The sequence below is a fragment of the Protopterus annectens genome, chromosome 6.part0 (genome assembly GCF_019279795.1).
Source record: "Protopterus annectens isolate FY-2018-M chromosome 6.part0, PAN1.0, whole genome shotgun sequence".
In the NCBI taxonomy this organism is placed as follows: Eukaryota; Metazoa; Chordata; order Ceratodontiformes; family Protopteridae; genus Protopterus; species Protopterus annectens.
Genome location: NC_056737.1, coordinates 1,760,425,423 through 1,760,449,835, shown reverse-complemented (window position 1 = coordinate 1,760,449,835; position 24,413 = coordinate 1,760,425,423).

The window sequence follows — 24,413 nt, the reverse complement described above, 5'->3', positions numbered from 1 at the left end:
CAATAAAGTGATAATAAGCTACTATATTTTCCCTGTTGACAATCTTAGACATGATTTTGGCCTCCCAGTATGCCATTACCAAACTGGCATGATTGGGAGTCATTCTTGCATCCATCACCACACCCATTGTTTGTAAAAAAATACTTATTGTCAAAAACAAAAAAATTGTACAAAAGAATATTGTCATTGCATTCCAACATAAACTTACTTTCTTCCAAATCATACTTGCCACTGTGAATCAACATATAACCCACCCATTCTAAACCCACTTTGTGAGGAATACAAGTGTATAATGATGCCACGTCCACTGTAACTAAAAAAATCCCCATTTTCTACTTTAAAGCTTTTAATTTTATTTAAAAAATCAAAAGAATCCCTAATGAAGTACCCTGTGTTCTGAACCAACTTAAGCAAAGTCCTGTCAATATATTTAGAACAAGGTTCTAACTTGGATGCCAGTGAAGAAACAATGGGCTTATAGGGAGGAAACTGCTCATCGTTGTGCATCTTTGGGATACCAAAAAGATGCCCTATCTAGGGTTTGTCAACTTGAAAAAAATTAAACATAGTTTTGAAAATAATACCTCCTGTGAATGCATCCTCAAACCATGACTCTATTCTTTTGCATGGCTTAAAAACATCTGCCTTTGATACTGTTTTGTATGCAGATTAATCTGCTAACAAAGTATAGATGCTCTTAAAATAATCTGTTGTATTCACTATTACCACAGAGCCCCCCTTGTCAGCACGCATGAACAATCATTACTGATAGAGTTAAACATACTTTGTTCAAATGCAGTCATATTGAAGAATTTTCTTTTACTTTTTTTACTTAATAAATCTCAAATGTCAACCTCACAAAAGTCTTCAAAAGCCTTTATTGTTGAATGCAAAGGTGGGTTGAAAACACTGGGTGCAATGTATTCTCCTTTAGGATTGCCCTCTTGATTCCCTATAATGAACGTCAAATTAAGTTTGCGTGCGTAAGATTTTAAATCTATTATTGTGTCCACAATGTCCGCCCTTCTAGAGGGCACAAAGTTAAAACCCTTTCTTAACAAATCAGTTTCTGCCTCTGTGAACAATATGGCAGACAAATTATAAATCTTGAAAGTCATAGGCATGTACTGAATACTGGATGCCACTGTTACCTCTTGTCTCTGCGAAAAAGTGGGTAAAAACTTACTTGGCTTGCAGGTTCTACTACCTGGGCTATAGATAAACTGCTGTGACTGCTCCAGTTCTGCCATGGTGGAATCTCTCTCCTCACTTCTACATGTGCCTCCTAGTGATCGACCTGTGTTCCTCTCTTCTCCTGCAAACACTTCAAGTAACGAGGAGATAAAAAAGACCCCGGATTTCCATTTTCTTTTCCACCATTGTAGCCCCTATCCTCTCTGTTGGCTTCCTCCTCCTGTGCATTTGCACTCCGTGATGACGTCAGCTCTTCTGAAGCATTGCAGGCCGGTTTTAAGGTCGAAACACTCTTTTTCTCCAGGTACAATCTCCGGTCCCTGTCAACTTTCTTTTCTTTTTTCTCTCTGAGAGATTTTTCGAATGAGTTGATTTTTGGCTGTATACACCGCAAAAAATCATTGATTTGTCAGAGAAGCAGCCAAACTGAGCTTATTCATTAGCCCATTGATCCATTTAGTTAATTTAGTTTCCTCCTCTTCTTGATGTTCCTTAAGCAACTTAAACAACGCTAAGGCTGCTTGTTCACAGATTTTACTCCACTTGTCCATAAATATACTGTTGTATATGCCACTGGGAATGTTGGTCACTTGCAGCCCATTGGGGACCCTTTTCACATCTAAACAATATCTAAAAAAAAGCAATATCCCACTGTATCTTTTTATGTTTAATAAGGGATCCCTCCAAGTCCTTGAGCAGCCAGTCTTTATTCAGAATAACTCTGGGCATAGACTCAGACAGCCCAGGCAAATCCCCAGCTTCAACATTAAGCACAACAAGGGCTGTCATGAAATCTTTCACCATATCTCTCAAGACACAATTCTGTTCTTCCAGATGGTATGGTAACTCTACATCAACACCTTCTGTACCAGATTGGGAGTCCATGGGGTATGAGTGAATAGTGACATCCAATAAACTCTCTCCCTCCAGGAGGTATTATTTCCAAAACAATGTTTGATTTTTTTTCAAGTTGACAAACCCAAGATAGGGCATCTTTTTGGTATCACGAAGATACACAAAAATGAGCAGTTTCCTCCCTATAGGCCCACGCTTTCTTCACCGGCATCCAAGTTAGAACCTTGTTCTATATTTATTGACAGGTCTTTGATAAAGTTGGTTCAGAACACAGAGTACTTCATTAGGGATTCTTTTGATTTTTTAAGTAAAATTAAAAGCATTAAAGTAGTAACAGAAGATTTTTTAGTTACAGTGGACGTGGCATTATTATACACCTGTATTCCTCACAAAGTGGGTTTAGAATGGGTGTGTTATATGTTGAGTCACAGTGAGGAGTATGATTTGGAAGAAAGTAAGTTTATGTTGGAATGTATTGACAATATTCTTTCGTACAATTTTTTTTGTTTTTGACAACAAATATTTTTTTACAAACATGCTCTACTAATTGTACAAGTCCCTTATTCCCTCTGTATACAAACAGGTGTGCTCCAACGTCTAAGGTTAAAACTATTCCAAAATAAACCTTTAGTTCAGTCCCAATTCCCTTAGCTCTACTCCCCCTTAAAGAGCTTGCTAGCAACATTTAGTTTCTTTAAGCTGAAAAGCTATAACATAGTGTATTGTCTTACTTACATTTCCTGGGTCCTGATTTTTTTTTTCTTTTCTATTTGGAATCCCTCCTGCTGGGGTTGCTCTGCAACCAGTTCTAACCATCCAATCTCAATTATAATTGTTTCCCCCCTCCCCCGAGCCATTCTCATAGGAGGCTATATCAATACCCACTCCTTTGGGAGCCATCTTTAAAATGTAGTATAGTCCCAACCTGAAGGAGCTTCCCTTAGTCTGCTGTCTGTGCTCACTGTAAGTTTTTTTTTTTTAATATGCATATGTCTTTTTAGCATTGTCTGTTTGCTGTAATAATTTACAGGGATTTTTATGCTGGTTTATATTAGTGCTACATTTATTATTGCTATATATAGTGTTGAGTCTTACAAAACTGTGATGCTTTTTTTTTTTTTTTTACTGCTCATTGTATATGTAGAGCTTGGTGATTAATCCAGTGTGTATATGCTTGCTTACATATCTAAATTTACCTAGGAAGCTAGACTGGCTTCATAGACAATTCCTTTTGATATCTGCTTCATTGTATTTGCATTTAGTATTAAGCAGAAACATACAGTTGCTGCTGTTTGTTTTGTACACGAACAGCAGAAACACAGCATTTGTTACAAATTCTACCCAATATCTTAACTAACTACAGTTCTAATTGGGATTGGTTAGTAGAAACATACCTGATATCAGTAAGGAGAAAAGTACAGTTTTGTACCTACCATAAATGTAGATGTTCGAGGATCTCCATTGCTGCAGTCCTGACTAATGGGTACTCCGCTGCCCTCCATCGGCCCGAATACCAAAGGGCTAGATATGGCGTCGGTCATGGCGCTCGAGACTGACGTGGTGTCAGTATAAATGCGCATGACCGACACCATAACTTTAGTCTTTCTTGCCTCAGATGTCAGAATGCAAAAAAAAACACCACCCAAAAACCCCAATCTAAAAAGAAAAAGGGGAAGGAGGGAGGATTGGACTGCAGCAATGGAGATCCTCGAACATCTACATTTATGGTAGGTACAAAACTGTACTATGTTCGTCTCCCATTGCTGCAGTCCTGACTAATGGGTAGAATCCCAGAGCAACGGAAAAAACAAAAAGGGAGGTCGGACAACTAAATATCCTGAGGAGCTGCAGACATGCCCTGTAAGACTGCAGTGGCAAACCCAGCCCTAGACTTAGAATAAAGAGGCAAATGATAATGCTTTGTAAAGGTATGTACAGAACTCCAGGTAGCTGCCTCTAGAATGTCTTTAGTAGCTACCCTCTTAAAAAAGCTGTAGATGAGGCCGTAGCCCTAGTAGAATGAGGCCAGAACCCAACTGGAACTTCTTCACCATGATGAGAATAACAAAAGCAATACAATGGCCAATCCACTTGGAAATAGTTTGTTTCGAGACAGCTTTTCCACGGGAAGTCACAGCAAACGAAACAAACAACTGATGAGAACTTCTGAACTCTTTGGTTCTGAACAAATAATATCGTAACTGCCTATGTACATCCAAAGAATGCAAAACTTTTTCCCCTTCAGTTTGGGGGTTAGCATAAAAAGTAGGCAAATGTATAGACTGGTTCAATGCCACATTAGAAACCACTTTAGGCAGAAAAGTAGGATTAGTACGCAAGGAAACTCTGTCCCTGTGAAAAATCAGAAAAGGTTCCACTGCCATGAGAGCCTGTAATTCAGATACCCTTCTAGCAGAAGTAACAGCCAACAAAAAAGCAGTCTTCCAAGACAACAACTTCAAGTCAGCTGTAGCTGCAGGTTCAAAAGGAGGCAAAGTCAGCTTCTCCAAAACAAAATTAAGATCCCAAGTAGGAGTAGGAGCCCTCCGTGGGGGTCTTATATTCTTTGCCCCTCTAAGAAACTGTTTAAGCAATGGATGTGAAAATAAAGGAGGGTCACCATCATAGTGAGCAGAAATAGCTGCAGCATGCACTTTAATAGAAGAGAAAGACAAACCCTTGTCCAATAACATAGTCAAATATTGCAATGTACAACTCAAATCAGGCAATGTGACATCAAAGCCTTTAGCTGAACTCCAAAGAAAAAATCTCTTCCATTTATCAGCATAAACTTTTCGAGTACTAGGACGCCTGGCTTCCAAAAGAACATCCAAAACTTGTTGAGGGAGCTGAAGGCCCTCATTCTCTAAAACTGAATGTGCCAGGCTGTCAGGTGTAGGGATCGCACCCTGACATTGAGAAAATGATTGTTTTCTTGAGACAATAAGTGAGGAATCCGTGGTAATGGCCAAGGGGCCCCCTGAATTAAACTCCTCAACAGAGGGTACCAATGCTGACGAGGCCAATCCGGTGCTATAAGGATCATGCGGTTTGTCCCTCCTGACTTTCAACAGGACTTTTGGAAGAAGAGGCAGAGGAGGAAAGGCATACATGTGAAGGTTGCTCCAACTGAAGGATAGTGCATCTATTTTCCAGGCTTTCGGATGAAACAGCCTTGTGCAAAACAGAGGTAGTTGGAAATTCAGAGGAGAAGCGAACAGATCTATGTCTGGAGTTCCCCAAGCCATGGTCAACTGACGAAACACCTGAGGATCCAACTTCCATTCGTGAGGATCCACCATTTGTCTGCTCAGAACATCTGCTAACGAATTTTGTTCCCTGGCAGAAACTGTGCTCGAAGAGTGATGTGCAGATCCAAAGCAGTTTCCCATAACAGCATTGCTTGTCTGCAAAGAGGGTAAGAATGAGTTCCCCTGCTTGTTGATGTACCACATGACAGTTGTGTTGTCTGTTCGAATCAACACTAGTCCCGGAAGCAGATCCTTGAATGCTTTTAAGGCAAATTGAACTGCCAGCATCTCCTTCATATTGATATGCAAGTGAAGCAACTCCGGGGGCCAAAGGTCTTGAATCCATTTTCCTTTGAAATGAGCACCCCAGGCTGACTCCGAGGCATCTGTCATTAATATCTGACTTGCCTCTGGTTGGGTCACAGAGAGTCCCTTGTTTAGGTGACATTCCTGAGCCCACCACACAAATTCCTTCTGGATGCAAGGAAGAATCCGAATGACAGTGTCCAAATCGTGGCTGTGTTGAGTCCAAACGCTTTTGAGATACCATTGTAGTTTCCTCATATGCAGTTTGGCATTGGGAAGTACTAGAATGCAAGATGCCATGAACCCCAAGGCTTGAAGGACTGTCCTTGCAGTCAGCCTGGACAGGACTGATAGCTGTAGGAAGTACTGGTGAAGATTTCTTTGTTTGTCCAGGGTAAGAAATGCCATCTGAGTCGCTGTATTCAGACTCACACCCAGAAAACACATCTCTCGTGAGGGTACTAGACTGGACTTTATTTCGTTCACAGAATACCCCAGGCATCTGAAAACTGTCATCACACACTGCAGATGTCGAAGTAGTTCGTGCTTGTCTTGAGCCAGTATCAAACAATCGTCCAGATAAGGATAAATCTGAATTACCCGTAGTCTGAGAAAAGCTATTACTGGAGCCAGGACTTTCGTGAATACCCTGGGCAGTAGACAAGCCAAAGGGCAATGCAGAGAACTGATAATGCAAATTCCCAGTCCGAAACCTCAGGAATTTCCTGCAACTGGGCCTGATAGGAATGTGGAGATAGGCCTCCTTGAGATCCAAAGTCACCATCCAGTGATCCCTGCCCAGCATAGGCAACAGCTGTTGCAGTGTTAACATCTTGAATTTCTAGAAAGGTGTTTAGAATGGATAAATCCAGAATGGGCGTCCAAGTATTGCCCTTCTTTGGCACTAAGAAAAGACGGGAATAAAACCCTGTGCCCCTTTCCGCAGAAGGAACTTCCTGTATTGCTCCCAACTGGAGCAGAGAAGAAACCTGTGCCTGTGCTTCCAATTTTTGCTGATGAGGCACATCCGCATAGCGTTGAAAGGGGGGAAAGTGTGAAAATAAAATTTGTAGGCGCGAGTTACAATGTCCAACACCCATTTGTGGTGGGTAAGCAAATGCCAATTCCGTTGAAAAGGCCCAGTTTTCCGCCCAGAGGAGCTGCCAGCAAAGCAGAGTCCGGCAGCCGAATACACAGGTCATTGGGTCTGCTTCCGAAAGGACTGACCCTTGCCCTCTCCAGCAGAAGGGGTAGAGGAACTGAAAGACCTAGAAGTAACAGGGCCCTGAAAGGAAGCCCTACCTCTACCATGCCTCGACTTGCCTCTAGAATGAAAATCAAGAGGGAAAAGACCATCCCTTAGCAGGCCAATTCCTATTGAACTTAGGAGGCTGAACCTGTAAAATTCCTTAACTGTCTGCATAGATTTAGCTTTTTCCTCCATTTTTTTCAAAACTAATTCCACAGGAGGGCCAAAAGGAACATCAGACTGCAAAGGAGCATCCATAATACGAGCTTTAACATGCTCCGACAAGGACTGACCTTTAAGCCAGGCATGTCTGCGAACAACAGAACTAGTAGCAGCCACCCTGGAAGAAGCTTGTAAAGCATCAAAACCACACTGCAGAGAATGCTTCCCAACCTGGTCTGAAGCATGCACTAAATCCTGAAGCTCCTTACAGGCAATACCTTCAGCTAAAGCATCCACTTTACATTTCAATTGACTTAACAAAAAATTCTGATACTTGAGCATATGAAACTGACAATTCAAAGCCCTCATAGCCAAAGTAGAAGAGGTATACAGTTTTTACCCCACCTATCCAGGGCCCTAGCATCTTTGTCCAGAGGAACTGGATTCTTAACCACAGAGGCCTTAACGCCCTTGGGGCCTTGAGAAATAGTTTCAGGATCAGCTCTAGGGCTCTTAAACAAGTACTTGTGAGCTTCCGAACCCTGTAGTATCTATCTGGTTTAACAGGGGCAGGAGGCAGAGAATCTGGGTTAAGGGCAGCCTCAGAAAAACATCCTGAACAACATCCAGTACAGGAGGAATAGCCAAGGGCCTGTGCTGAGGCAAAACAAAATTCTCTCAGCCTTTACGAGAATCAGAATAATCCTGGCCCTCCCATTTGAAATGTTCCCTCATGGAATGCAAAGTTTCAGAGAAAGAAAAATCTTCTGGAGGGGACGAGAGGGAGAAGCATCCTCAGCTTCCGAATCAGAATAGGGAGGAAATCCTGAAGGTCTTCCACAGAGGAATCTGACTCAATGGAAGACTGAACCAAACCCTCCAACTCTGTCTCTACCCTGGGCCTCTTCTGAGGGAGGCATGGAACCCTAATTAAAGTAATCAAATCCTCAGCCATCTTCAACATGTGCTTCCTAGGAGCTGGACCCTGGGGAAAAGCACCAGGGCAGATTTAGACTTAGAATGGCCTCTGCCTAGAGAAGGAGGAGGCTTAACCACCCTACGAGGGGAGGGAGCCACAGACAACAGAGGAGCACCCTCAACCTGGCCTAACAAAGGAGAAGCCACCCCCTGTAGTAACAAAGGCTCCCCTTGACACTCAGGCACACTGTCAGAAAGAGCCACTGAAGCAGCCAGTGGTTCTACAGGACTGACGTCCGGAGCGGACGCCTCATCCTGCTTGGACCGCAAAGACTTTTCTTTGCACTTCTTAGAAGAGCCAGTCGTCGGAGAATCCGACGGCATGTTGTAATTACAACGCTTACCAAACACCAGCCTAGCACAGTCCAACCGACGTTTAATAGTACGCTTATTAAAAGTAGCACAAAAGCGACACCCAACAACGTCGTGCTCAGGCCCTAAACAGGGAATGCAGAGTGAATGGTAATCCCTATGAGGAATCTGTTTCCCACAAGAAATACAGTTATTAACTTTTTCTGACATCCGACAAAACTGAGACAAGAAAAAGACAAAAAATAAAATGTCCCCAATGGGGTACTTAGCCCAACTTGGTCTCCGGTCTGAAACTCGAAAACCGACAATTCCAGAACGCCGAACGGCACTTGCAAATTCTGCTTCTGCTCAGGACCATGCGGCAAGAAAGACTGAAGTTATGGTGTCGGTCATGCGCATTTATACTGACACCACGTCAGTCTCGAGCGCCATGACCGACGCCATATCTAGCCCTTTGGTATTCGGGCCGATGGAGGGCAGCGGAGTACCCATTAGTCAGGACTGCAGCAATGGGAGACGACGAACATCATACAGTTTGTTTATTTGGTATCTGTTATTTGAAAAGCTGAAACAGTATTTGTTACCTAACTACAGTTTCCATTGTATTAGTTAGCAGAAACATATAGTAAGGAAAAACCCACAGTTAAAAGCAAAAACATTGTTGGTTGCAAACTCGAATCTGCATCTCAACTAACTACAGTTCTTATTGGTTCTGTGAGCAGAATCATACTTGGTATTTGTAAGCAGAAACATACAGTTGTTTATTTGGTATTTGAAAAGCAGAAACACAGCATGTGTTACACATTCTAGCCAGTATCTTACCTAACTATGGTGCTACTTTAACCTGTTAGACTTAGTACATTGTTAAATTTGTCTGTAATGATCTGCCTAGGTACAGTTTCCTATTCTTTGTGATTCTTTACTCTTCCCCAGACATTTATCGATGTATCTACTTAGTGTACCATTTCTTGTACCAACTCTCTGTTTTCTGATAATCCTTCCATCACTATCTGACTAATATCCTCTACTCTCCTAATTGTCTCCATTTCCCCTAGAACTGTACTACTCACTTTATGCTCACACTCTCTTTTTTCTCTTTTTGCATTTTGCTCAGGCCATCCACAAGCCACAAGATTGTGCTGCCCCCCACCACCGCCTTTGGTTCTGAAGCAATTTTCAGCTAAAGGTCAAATCAGCCCTGGGAAATCCCAACTTGTAAACACAAGCCTCCCAGTACAATTAATTATTAGGTGAATGTCATTGAATTTGTTTTTAACAAATTTCTCTTACTTTGTGACCATCTTTGTGAGGTGGGCACAGCTGCATTGAGCTCCATTCAGCTTCTAACTTGGAGAGCTTTATGAAGTTGGTCACTTGGTAGGAACATACTCTCAAACCATAGCTTGGTGGAACTTTTAGTTAAAGCATACTCCCCATTCTATATTTTCAACTTCCCACTCCCTCCTAGGGAAGCTAACCACAGATTAATTATGATTGAATCGCATCATACCTTATCTTTAGGCTAAGCAACCTTCTTGCTCAGTCAATCTCTTGATGCTACTGATAGGTTCCTGCAGCTTTAGGTTCTCTTGCTCTAGCCCACTCCATTCGCCCACCCCAAGTGCTCCTACACTTATAGCCCATGTATCCCCACTCCTTCCACAATAGCCTATTACCATCCTTCAGTCATCAGATCAACTCCCACTTCCATACCACACCCTCTACCTCACAACCACCTCTGTACACCCCACCCACACCAAGCAAGGCATACTAGGACTATTACTACTCTCACCACTCTAGCTTACACCACATCCATACACTCTAACATACCAACAAACACTACCTACCACATAACACACATACAACACACAACCTCACACAAATATAGTAATATTCCTCACACTATTTAACAACAACTCATTACTCTACTTACACAAAACAGCAACCACGGTACCTCACAAAGGGATAACAGTACCCAAAAAACACATAGATATAGCCTATGCCATAAAACTCACACTATTCCTTAGAAAATGGCTACTAATCTCAGGGGACATACACCCCAACTCAGGTCCAAGCAACCCAATCCTATCCCAGAAACACAAGTCAGACCTACTTATTATCAATATAAACACACGTAGCATATCCAACAAATTGCATGACTTTCACACATTCATATCCCACTACTCCCCAGACATACTAACCATTACAGAGACCTGGCTAAAACCTGCCACACAAAACAAAGAAATTCTCCCCCCAGGCTATAATATCCTAAGGCAAGATAGAGGTACCAAAAAGGGAGGTGGAGTTGCAATCTTATTTAAAAATACACTCAACCTCCAACCACTAAAAACCCCACTTCCCAAATTCCAAAATGCAGAGACATTAGGCTCTGTTATGTCCCTTAAAAACAAAAAGAGAATCAACATCCTCTGTAGTTATATTCCTCCAGGAAATAACTCACCTATAACAGACGAGATACTACAGTGGGCCACAATCAACCTACCCCAAGAAGCCATTCTACAAAGTGACCTAAACTTAGACTGGCTAGCCTGCAACTCCAACAACCCCTCAAACCATATTAACTTATTTGGATTCTCACAACTAATCCAAGAACCCACCAGAGTAGACAAAAAAAATCCAATAGAACCTCCATTCTAGATTGGACACTAGTTAATATCCCCACAGAAAATTATCATGTGGGCTGCTTACCTGATACATTGAGTGACCACTGTCTCCCATTCCTCCTTCATAAACAGGCAAAAATACCCAAACCCATGCTATTCAAGGAGACTAGGGACATGCACAAAGTCAGTCCACAAACTCTTAACAGTATGCTCCAGCAACAGGACTGGAATCCACTAAAACTCTACCTTTAGACCAGGCAGTTGATTTTTTAAAACGACTTTTATGAATATACTAAATATACTAGCTCCCATCAGGAAACACAGGACTAAAGTTAACTATGCCGCGTGGCTAAATAAGACAACAAAAACGTTAATAAAAGCCATAGAGACTGCCTGGAAAAAATGGAAAAAGAATAACACTATCTAAGACAGACAGAAATATGAACTACGAAATAAGGTCAAAACCCAAACAAAAGTAGATAAAAGCACTACTTCTTAGACATCCAAAAAAAGCACTCTAGAAGCCCCCAAAAGTTCTGGCAGGCCATCAATACCCTTCTAAAACAGGGCAAAACCACCACCCCATCTCCCAACAACAATTCTGATAATGATAGCATAGCTTCAGAATTCAACCATCACTTCACAGAATATATCCTCACACTATCTATCCAACAAGAACACTAAAACCACCCCAACTGTAGAACAAACTAACATACCCACCTTCACACTCTCACCTCTACCAACCTCTTCAGTTAAAAAGCTACTCTCTAAACAAAAACCCACCGCACTCGCAGCAGATGGTTTACCACACATTTTCTAAAATCAGCGGCAGAATCACTAGCCTACCCTGTCTCAATTCTTATAAACTGCTCTATACAAGAAACTGTCAAAGGAAAAATATACTTTAAAAATGATTAATACACGGTAGAGTCAGGTTAAGGCACTTTAATCTTGCAGCAAGGAGACAAAAACGTGCTAATACAGAGTTTGTCTAACTAGAATCAGGAAATACCAGCATTTTTATACATTTTCTAATAAGACATTGCCTACCAATCTGACGTAGCAGATCACAAGTTTTAACTTCATCATTACATAGCAGTTGTTTTCATGATTTTCTGCTTGTACTATCAATTTTTTGTGAGAAACGTCCTAAGAAAAACAATGTGGCCTTGGCTACCACCGGTTAGATATATGCAATGTTACCATTCAAGGTACTATGGCTAATTTGAGCACAAAGCAAGTATAGATTACAGTTCATTTCTCCAACAGTTCTTTGTTTGTCTTAATCTCTTCCTTCTGCAGCTGTGCACATTCTCATACCATGAACAGAGCTAATTGTTCAAAATCATAACATTATAGAATATGGCATTGTTCATTCATTGCTTCCTGACCTAGCAGATAGTCACCTGTTTCTCAAGTACATTTCCAAAAGGCATAAACATGAATTTTGCTGTGCTAGCAGTTACTAGGTCAGAGGGCATCTTGCAAGTTTCAGAAAGCACACTGCAGTTTCAAAAGCATCTTTTAGTCTCATATAAAACTAAGCTGTATATAAAATAGTGTATATAAAATAGAATGAAAAACGTGTTAACTCTTTTTTAGTTTCTAATTAGCATCAAGCACACACATTAATACATATTTTTCTAACATTTCCCCCCTGTTAATACTTTTTAATTCTATTTTCAAAAGCATAAACAGTTTGCTTCTTCTCCTAACCTCTTCCATTCAGGATTTGCAGTTAAGAGAGTCATTCAGTTTAGACTTATGAAAGTGTTTCACTTTTCAACAACTCTTCAATTTCAGTACTTTGATACAAAGTCTCAGAAACTGACATGTCTATAAAATCTTTAATTAACTTTTTCATGCAAGGAATACCACAACAAATGCATGCTCCTAATAGGAGTAATCCACACAAATGGCAATCAGGATGTTCATTAGGATGGAACCCCACCCCCAAACAAATTCTGGAAAAAGTCTGTCAGAGGGTTTGGGCCTGGTTTGGTCATGGTCGACACTTGCTGGATCACCTCAAGATGGTTGTTTATCTCGTGCTGGTTGTCAGGAATATACGAACAGCATTCTTCTTTGATTAAAGCACATGTACCACCTCTCGCTGCTAGGGTGAAGTCAAGAGCCATGCAGTTTTGAAGCACCACAGTCCTCATAGCATTCAGTTCATCAGTCACTAATTCGAGAGCAGAAAAAGTTGCATTGCTCATAACTTCGAGAAGTTTAGACAGTTTTCTCAGTTCCCAAATCGATTTCACTGTGCCATATGCAGGGGCTATGCCTGCCCATGATATAATGGTGTCACTCAAGTCCATGTGTGTCAGCTTATCTTTGTTTTTTACAGAGTTCTGGTTTCTCCATCCTGCTTCGATTCGTCCCACTGGATTCTCGGGTCCCTTGATTGGACTTCTAAGTTTACTGCTGACTTCTCTGATGTTTCGAATTTTTCCCTGAGGCAAAGCTGCAGTGTGTCTTGTGGCCGGAACCAGGTAACCCAAAAAAACAACTGCTGGACCAATTCTCAGGTAGCCATTTATATGCTTTTTTCCCACAAACAAAATAACAATTCTCTACTTTAGTATTGATATAAGCTTGCCCTGCATGAAACATTTTCTTATCAATAATAGAAAGCTGCTTTAAAAGAACAGGGTTCTGTTGTATTTCATTAACACTTCTATGCATCTTCTCAAAATATGCATCATAGTTTGTATCACAAATAGTTTTTGTCTTACTAGCCTTAATATATCATTTATAAGAAACAGTCACATTGCAATTGCTCCAACCCACCTGAATAGTGTCATTTTTATAAAAAGATACAATCCCTTTTTGTGTAACAGGTAGGTACAATGCTATTTTGTTTTGTGATTTCACAGGTGTAGTATCAAAAATCAAATTTTCCCAGGTCTCATTGACCCCTAGGGGGACAGCAGTCATCAATAATCCCCCGTATGCTGTTGGTATAGCTGTGCAAATCCAGCAGTTCGAAACATTAAAAGTCTCAGCATACACATATTTAATTGCTTGGTAAGTGTAAAAGTTTGGATGCCAGTCTATGAGTAATGCATCATGTTTGTTCAGTTCAACTCGTGTGGCTGGGAAAAGGAAAGGCCACAGCAAAAAGACCATTGTTATTAGTATAGCTATCAGAATAATCATGCAGATTTTCTGAGGTTGTTCTGCATCTCTGTTTACTCTATACCTGGTCATTTTGTTCTCGTTGTACAACAGTAACAAGGTTTTTGTCCAGTTCAAAGTTCTTAACCAATTTACAATGTGTCAGATGAATCCAGGACACTCGCTCTGTGATCTTGACTGCAGTGGGTGTTGACAGTAGCACCTGGTACGGTCCTTCCCACTTCTGAGAACTCCAGTTCTTTTTCTTCACAACCTTCACCCAGACCCACGTGCCTGGGGCTATTGCTGCTTCTGATGGTCTGGTTTGTTCTTTATCTGAAACAGAATTTAACTGCAAAAGTTTGTTATTCAAAAATCACCTCATATACTCTGCAAGTGAACAGTCAGCCTCTTGGTCTGCAGGCATGAGAGGTTTCCACTGAGGTGTATAATATGCCCTCCCAAACAGAATTTCAAAAGGAGTTAACCCTTTTACATTTGAAACAGTTCTCATACTCAACAGTGCCAGAGGTAGACAGTGCACCCAGTTCTTTTGTGTCTTACTAATTCATTTCCTAAGCTTGTTTTTCAAAACTCCATTGTGCCTCTCTACTAATCCTGCAGATCAGGGGTGGTATGCGCAATGGTTTTTCAGTGAAATCCCAAAGTAATGGCTTAATTGTTGTATAGTTTGATTTACAAAGTGTGTGCCATTGTCACTATAAATCTTTTCCGGTATGCCAAATCTAGGAATAATTTCTTTAACGAGGACTTTTGCAACTGTAGCTGCATCTGGATTCTTAGTTGGAAAAGCTTCCACCCATTTGGAAAACATGTCTATAATGACAAGGCAGTACTTCTTATTTTCGCATTTGTTCAGCTCTATAAAATCCATACAGATAGTATGGAATGGATACGGTGGTGTAGGGAAACTCCCTTGCTTAGGTTTCAATGCCCCTTGTGCATGATGCTTGTTACAAACATGGCATGCTGCACAAAAATTTTTTGTGTAGTTTGTAAATCCATACGTCGTAAATACTCGATTCACTAACTGTACCATCCCCCCTGTTGAGACATGGCACTGCCCATGGCTCAACAAAGCTGCATATCTAAACAAGTTAGATGGCAAAATCGGTTTCCTCTCTTTGGAGATGTACAGCCCTTTCTCAAGAATTGCTCCTCGTTTTATCCATTTTTGTTTTTCTACATTTGTAGTAAGTGTCTGCATTGTTTTTAACATTTCTAAGTCTAAAATCTCAGATGGTTGTAATTCCTCACTCAAAATAAATACTTCTGAAGCTGAAGCTGCTTATTTTGCAGCTGTATCAGCCCTCGCATTACCTTTTGAAATCCTATCCTGTTGTTTGGTATGAGCTACGCATTTGCAAATAGCTACTTTCTGAGGTAACTGAATAGAGTCTAACAAATCTAAAATAAATTGCACATGATTAATTGGTTTACCAGTAAATGTTATCATTCCTCTATTTTTCCACTGTTATGCAAAAACATGTACAGTAGAAAAAGCATACTGGCTGTCAGTAAAAATGTTCACTCGTTTACCCTTTGCCAAGGTACATGCCCTTGTCAAAGCAATCAATTCTGCTGCTTGTGCAGATAAGTTGTGCAGTAAAGACTTTGCTTCTAAAATCTCAGTATCAGAAACTACTGCATACCCCACTAGATTCTGTCCTGTAGCACCCCTCCACATAGTATGTCACCTCGGCATCATCCAAGGGAACATCCGTGAGATCTTTTCTAGGTAGTGTTTTTTGCTCAATCTCCTGCAGGCAGCAGTGTGGTTTGCCATCTGCAGGGGTTGGGAGCAAGGTTGATGGATTCAAAGTTGTGCATCGTTCATTTGTCATATGAGGTTGGTTCAACAGTATAGTCATTCAGGAAAGATGTCTAGCAGGAGAAAGATATGCTACTTTTTATTGCAGTAAAATAATCGCGACTGCATGAGGCACTCTCAATGTGAAAGGGTGGAATAACACTACTGAGGCTGAAGCCTGCACTGCCATTGCAGCTGCGACTACTGCTTGTACACAGTGGGGCAGGGATCGCACCACTGGGTCTAGCTGTGATGAATAGTAAGCTATGGGATGTTGTTTGTCCCCATGCTGTTGTGTTATCACTGATGTCATATAACCTTGCTAACAATCTACAGTTTGGAAAAATCGCTTATGATAGTTTGGTAATCCTAAAACTAATGAAGATGCTATCAGTTGTTTCAATTTGCAGAAAGCTGATTCTGCTTCTGGTGTCCACTGTAATAAATCTTGTGCTGCCATAGACTTTTTGAATATCAAGTTGGTCAGTGGAGCAGATTCCAAGGCATAGTTTGGAATCCAACTCCAACAGAAATTAGTAGTACCTAGGAAGGACATCATTTCCTTCTTGGTAGTTGGTTTAGGTGCTTGTAATATTGCTGTTTTTCTGTCTTCATCTAATATTCTGCCTTCTTTGGATATTACATATCCCAGGTATTTGACCTGTTTTTTCCAAAGTTGCAGTTTGTTTTTGTTTACCTTGTGTCCTTGAGTGGCTAAAAATTGTAGTAATGCTATGGTATCTTCTCTGCATTCTTGCTGGGTGGGGGCTGCCAGCAGAATGTCATCTACATAAAGTAAAATCTGGCTGCCTTTCAGTGGGATAAATCCCGCCAGGTTACTTGCCATTTCCTGTGCGAATATTGTTGGACTCTCACAATATCCCTGTGGTAGTCGCGTATATGTGTACCTTTTCCCCTGAAAGGTAAATGCAAACCGATGCTGACTGTCAGGGTATATCAGTATTGAGAAAAACGCATTGCTAATATCTACCACAGAAAAATACTTTTGTTGAGGTTTCAAATCATTTAATAAGGTGTGTGGATCTGGCACCGTAGGTGCCCTGGGTATAACTGCATCATTTACAGCTTGTAAATCTTGGACCATATGCCATTCTCCGTTTGCTTTCCTAACAGGAAACAAGGGTGTATTACATGGTGAATCAGGAGATTCTATCAATACTCCTTCCTTAAGTAAGGCTGCTATTATAGATTTGATTCCTATTTCTGCATCCTTTCTCAATGGATACTGTCTCTTTTGAGGTCTAAATGCTGACTTTGGCGTGATAGTAACTGGTCCTGCTGTACGAATAAGTCCTACATCTGATTTCCCTGTTGACCAGAGAGTCTCTGATATCTCTCGTAAGGCTTTTTCCTCTTCCTCTAGTAAGAGTGCTGCTCAGCTGTCCTCACTTGCCTGCAAGTGTACAGCTGGGTGTGTCTGTGTTATCCACTTCAACTTCTGCTTTTGTACTCCCTGTTCTGACAGTTCTAACTCTGTCTGCTTTTCCCACCTTGTGACTTTTTCTCCTAGGTCTGCCCACTTCACATTTCTATCTTTAGTCAAACTCACATGTGGTAATCAATTAGATTTGTAAAGTACTAGGAATTCCTGGGGCAATGAACAGCTTACTACACTGTTCCCTTCTGTGTCCCAGTACAGGTTTCGTAATACTAATCTGTTAGCATGGTTTCTAAACAATTCTTGCTCATATTCTTTATCAGGTCCTGGTTTGCTACAGTAATATAGAGTGCAATGCAACAAATGTTGTTTATCAGTGTCAAGGGAGGGGGATTTATTGACGGCTACGTTCATCAGTTCTTCGGTTACTGACCCTGGACCAGTCGTAACTAAGTCCTGGCTGTACCAATAAAATGTTTCACCCTCCGGTCACACTACAAAAGTATCCATTTGTTGCTGTGCTTCCATACCCTGCATAGTTGGAACTACTGCTATGCCAAATATCTGCATTAGGTCTCTGCCCAAAAGATTTACTGGCCATTTTGCAGAAACAACAATTTTGCTTTTCTGGGTCATCCCTGAAACAGGGTCAGTTATTGCTATGTTGTGTGAGAGTCGCTCCCGATTTAGCTGTCCATTAGCTGCTTTCACTAATATGTAGTCAAGTGATTCTGAATTTTCTGGTAATTTGGAAGGATGTATCAGGGTCCGTGAAGCCCCTGAGTAACACAGGAATTTAACTTCCCTCCCCTCTACCAGAAGTGTAACTTCCGGTTTTGTGTCTGCTAAGTAGAACTCTGGGCTCAATAATGCTAAGTCTAAAATTTCATTTTCTTCATTATCTGTGATTTCATGCACATCTTCTATTTCTTCTATCATATCCTCTATTCATTCTATTACATTTGCACTTGTCTTTTCTTGTTTATTCTTTTCCAGTGATTCTTTACTATCATATAGTCAGTCCTCACCCTCCTTGTCTTCTGTGGTTACCTTTTTATTTTGCCTGCAATCCCTTGCTAAATGTCCCTTTTTCCTGCATTTAAAACATTCACCCCTTTTCTTTCTCTCTTCAAAATCCTCGATCGTTTATCAGATTGTTTGTTTCCCTGGGCATTTTTCTTACCCTTCTTCCCAGTTTGTACTACAAAGACTTCTGATCCATCTTCTACTGCAAATACTTGAGTTTTCTTTTTCTTTTTGCTATTAAAATGCCTTTCGGCATGTCTTGCATATTCAAGTAATGACTGTAATCTACTTGTACGATGATCTACCATGTGCTTTGTAATAAAGCTGCTAATGGGTGCAATACTGCCTTTCAAAAATGCATTCTTTAACTGCTGCTTATATGGGGAATCATGTGTTTGGTCTTTAGGTACCTGCATTCCACAATGTTTATTAAAACACTCTAATAATCTGGCATAATATCTATCAACAGTTTCACATTCTTGTTGTATGCATTGATTAATGCAAGTCCAATCAGCCCTAGGCCTCCATTTCTCAGAGATTCAGTCTGTCAGACCTTTCACTCTGTTATCCAGTTCTGCGTTACTATGTGGGAGTGGCCTAAGTTCTACGTCACGGGGATTCCAGTTGCCACTGATCATGTGCCAATCTGGACCCATGATTTGTCTGACTACTTTCTCTACTTCCTCTCCATTCAAATGATAACTTAACCTCATGCCCTGTAAGTCTTCTAAGAATTTTCTAAAATTAATTTTTGGATGGGGAATTCCCTCTGTGGCTTTCTGGATGTCTTCTGGTGTCCACGGTCTATATACTAGAAGAGTTGGGTCCTGTCCTGCCTGTCCTGCCTGAGTATTTGGTACTTCTATGAGTGGACATATCTCTTCTTCACTCCTAGCTTGTGAATTTTTATTTATTTCATATAATTCAATATCCCCTCTCAAGTTGCGTGTTCGAGACCTAGTCTCGATAGGATCTCTGACAAACAATTTTGGTTTTGCAAGAACAACTGGGTGTAGTGGAGGTGGATCTGCTTGTCCACTCGCTTCATATTCTGGTAAGGGAAGTGGAGGGGGCGGAGGGGCTGCTGCTATTACCAAGTTATTGTCTTCTCTATCTAAAAACATTGCTTTTGAATTTTTAATTTTTTGTTCCCTGCGGTTTGCTTCCTCAAGCCACCTGTGTGCCTGAGGGACTCCTAATTGACGTTGCTTTTTTAGATGACCTTTCGCATCTGTTTTAAGTTGTCTGACAAGTTTAATAAGTGAAGGTTTATCTAAATTACCATCAAATTTGTATTTATTAACCCATTTTGTATAATACCTAACATTGTCAGCACGCTATAATTGCATATATTTTGCGTCTTCAGTTAAGGGCCGATCTCGGGAACTTTTTGTGCACTGATCTCCCATGTTGTCTTAGCTAAGTTAGAAATTGTTGTGTAACCCTTTTTATCACGTGGTACCTTGACTTACACTTCTTCACAGTTTATCTAGAATAACTGCCTACCTATTCTGTTTCTCTGATCTATGACAAGACAGCAATCTTTTTTGTCCCTGATCTGCACTTGCAAATCTCCCTGACAAAAACAAAAATACTGTAACAAGTCCCTGATCTACAACAGAAAAATGTAAATTCCTCCTTACCTGAGCCTCCGTGTTTGATCCCACCGGAACGTTGACTCGTCCTTCAATCGCAGATCAGAAACAGTGGCTGGCCTCTTTTGAACAACAATTCAGTCAGAGGTTTTTCAAAGCAGAAGAACCGATGTGGCTTCTTCCCTGTACGGTTTCATGCCACCAGGCTCATGTGACCTGAGCTAGAGCGAGAGATATTTTCCGGCTCGAAGGACCAATCTGTCAAAGGAAGAATATAAGTTAAAAATGATCAATACATGGTAGGTTCAGGTTAAGGCACTTTAATCTTGCAGCAAGGAGACAAAAATGTGCTAATACAGAATTTGTCTAACTAGAATCAGGAAATACCAGCATTTTTATATATTTTCTAATAAGACATTGCCTACCAAGCTGACGTAGCAGATCACAAGTTTTAACATCATCGTTACATAGCAGTTGTTTTCATGATTTTCTGCTTGTACTATCAATTTTTTTGTGAGAAACTTCCTAAGAAAAACAACGTGGCCTTGGCTACCACCGGTTAGATATATGCAATGTTACCATTCAAGGTACTATGGCTAATTTGAGCACAAAGCAAGTATAGATTGCAGTTCAATTCTCCAACAGTTCTTTGTTTGTCTTTATCTCATCCTTCTGCAGCTGTGCACGTTCCCATACCACGAACAGAGTTAATTGTTCAAAATCATAACATTATAGAATATGGCATTGTTCATTCATTGCTTCCTGACCTAGCAGATAATCACCTGTTTGTCAAGTACATTTCCAAAAGGCATAAACATGAATTTTGCTGTGCTAGCAGTTACTAGGTCAGAGGGCATCTTGCAAGTTTCAGAAAGCACACTGCAGTTTCAAAAGCATCTTTTAGTCTCATATAAAACTAAGCTGTATATAAAACAGTATATATAAAATAGAATGAAAAACGTGTTAACTCTTTTAGTTTCTAATTAGCATCAAGCACACACATTAATACATATTTTTCTAACAGAAACCTATGTACCTCATCTATGGAAAGTGTCACATATAATTCCCCTTCACAAAGGCGGAAACTCCTATGAACTATCAAACTACTGGCCAATTGCTATCTTGTCCCCCCTTTCCAAGCTTCTGGAGAAATGTATTCACACCCAGGTAATACACTTCTTATCCTCACATAACTTCCTCTCCTCTACACAGCATGGTTTCCGCCCAAAACCATAGCACAACCACTGCTCTACTCTCCTTTACCAATCAGATTAACCATCTAAAAAACAACAATAAATTCGTCTCAGCCATATTCCTAGATCTATCAAAAGCATTTGATATGGTCTCCCATAACCTACTCTTAGACACTCTGTCAACCTTATCCTTTGCCCCCTCTACAACTACATGGTTTTGAAGCTATATCTCTGACAGAAAACAATCAGTTAAATGGCAAAGTACACTATCACTTCTATTACCAGCTACTATAGGCGTCCCACAAGGATCAATACTGGGTCCTCTACTATTCACCATTTTCACTAACAAACTATATACTTCCACCCTGCTTGCATCACTTATACAGTACGCAGACGACTCCACCCTAAACTGCTCAGCCCCATCCATAACCACTCTTCAAAAGCTTACCCAAGAATCCTTCTGCTCCATGGAACAATGAATCAACAATATCCAACTCATTCTAAACCCCAACAAGACCAAATTTCTCATTTTTATCCCCAAAAAATCCAAATCCACACCTCCTACCTTCACCCTCAATAAATCCAAATCCACATCTCCTACCTTCACTATCACCTCCAAAAATGGAACCACAATCTCCCCCTCCCCTCACACTAAGCTGCTCGGGGTTGAAATAGATAACAATCTAAACTTTAATGTCCATATCTCACAAACCATCACAAAGGTACATAAGAAACTAGGAACCCTGTACAAACACAAACAGTTCCTATCAGACCAAGCTAGAATCTCCTTAGCCCAAACCCATCTCTTGTCTACCCTAATGTATAAATCACCAATCTTAATTCTTATCAGGAAAACAGACCTAAACAAACTAGAGTCATGTTAGAATAAAACTGCAAAATAGGCTAACAACTCCACTTTTAGACGTCATTACTGTCTTGCCGTGAAGCAACTACAGTGGTTAGAACTCCCTCAGTTAATTAGCTATCACCAATTAGTCCTCACCTTCAACATAATAAGAAACCCTCAGAAAACCCCAGCCCTAAACCAACTTCTAAACCAATATTCTTCAAATCGCCCTCTATGCTCATCCAACAAAACCTTGCTCTGCATAACCAAAGCCAATAACACTGCAGGGAAAAGTCTGTTCTCCCACACCATTGCTAGGGAATGGAATAAATTCCCCTAAAGTACCTCCTCTGCACCATCCATCTCACTTTTCAAGACATCACTAAAGTCACACCTCTTGCAGTCATGGCTCTGAATCTGTAGTACATAAAATCTTTTTCTGCTCTCCTCCTAACTTGTCACACCTCATCTCCTCACTGCTTACCTCAGCTTGATGCCAGTCAATGTGTACATTGCACAGTTATATGTGGCAGATATCATGGACACCTCACACAGGTTCTGATATGAATAACAGTATGCATGTGTATCATTTACATTTTTCTTATTATACATTTGCCTCTATGCTACAGATTCCACACTTACCTTGACATTACTGCAGTTAAGAGCCATGTGTTTTGAGGATGTTTTTATCTAATTTATCACTATACAGCCATTACAAGTGTAAGTAAAGTTTGTGGACATAAGATGGCATCAGTTTTAATATTTATTTCTGATTAGGTTGTTAACTGCTGATTGGGAACTGCTGATTGAGGGCTCAGTGTCTGTTATTCTAAAAGTGTATTAATTCTAGTTTAAGCACTTGGGCTTCAGGCCAGTTATTTCACATTAAAAGGGTTCGTGATCTGCACTCTTGTGGGAGGAGAGGCTGGACTCTGCCCTTCTGAGCTGGGAATTTCTGGTTAAAGGCTTATAGTGCCTGCATATTTGAACTGCTTCTTACTGAAATTGGTGCACCTTGTTTGCTGTAGCATAGACTAGATCCAGGCCTGCTGAATCTAGCTTTGTTTGTATAACTTGAGCACTAATCCAGGCATTCTTTAAAGTATTCAATTGTATTTATTACTGCTTGGTAGTAACTTGATTAAAGTGTAGCTATCATTCTAAGTCTTTTGGATTAAGCACTTGGGCTTCAGACCAGTTGTTTTACATTAGGAAGGTTTGTGGCCTGCACTGTGGTGGCAGGACAGGTAGCTTACATACTTCTAAGTTGTGAACTGCTGATTGAGGGCTCAGTGTCTGTTATTCTAAAAGTGTATTAGTTCTGGTTTAAGCACTTGGGTTTCAGGCCAGTTATTTTACATTAAGAAGGTTCGTGGTCTGCACTCTTGTGGGAGGAGAGGCTGGACTCTGCCCTTCTGAGGTGGGAATTTCCAGTTAAAGGCTTATAGTGCCTGCATATTTGAACTGTTTCTTACTGAAATTGGTACACCTTGTTTGCTGTAGCATAGACTAGATCCAGGCCTGCTGAATCTAGCTTTATTTGTATGCTGCTTGTTTGCTTGTTATTTCCCTGAAACACTAATTCTACCTAAAGCACGGCTTTTCAGCGCTTCTGTGGATCCCTAGTGATATCTGCATTGCTTACTGTACTTATTTCCTTGTTTCACTTGAAAGAAAGTTACTGTTTGTCATTTTTGCATTTAAGTTACCTGAAACACATTGCATTTAAGTTACCTGGCACTTGCTCACTAAAGCAATTATATAAGTCAGCACTAAACTATTAAAAGCACTACACCCTCACAAACTTCCCTTGAGTACCTCATTCCCCATTGGCCCTTTTTTTTCAATTATAAAGGAATTCCCAATACTATTCTAGCATGTCCAAAGGTCAGTTGTCAATCTCCTCTCCGGTCCAGCTGGTGAATCTGGGAATCTTGAGGCAATGTTACAACTGCCTCATGTACACAGACAACCCTCTCCTCCTCCCAACAAATTCCAACACATGTGAGAGATGCAACCATATAGCCATGCTGGAGGCTAAGCTCTCTCAACTCAGTACTGGCGAAACCAGTCAGGAGGAGGAGAAGGAAACCACACTCACTACAATTCCAGTCTCACATACACCTACCAAGACAGCAAACGAAACACATAAACACACAAAAACATACTCGAAGGCTCTAAATAAAAATCTGCCTAAGCAGCAGAGACCTCCAAATCAGACACCCAAGCAACCACTACCCCAAAACAAAACACGTGCAACACATAGCTCACAAAGCCAGTGTGCCAAACAGTCACATCCCTTAAGGCTAAACAACACACCTGATACACTTGTAATAGGTGACTCTATTGTCAGGCACACTGACGTCACGCTCACCAGGCTGAACAAGAAGAAGGTCACGGTGAGCTGCCTGTCGGGTGCTAGGATCCGCCACATAACACAAGCAATCAGGTCACTCCAAGGCAAGTAC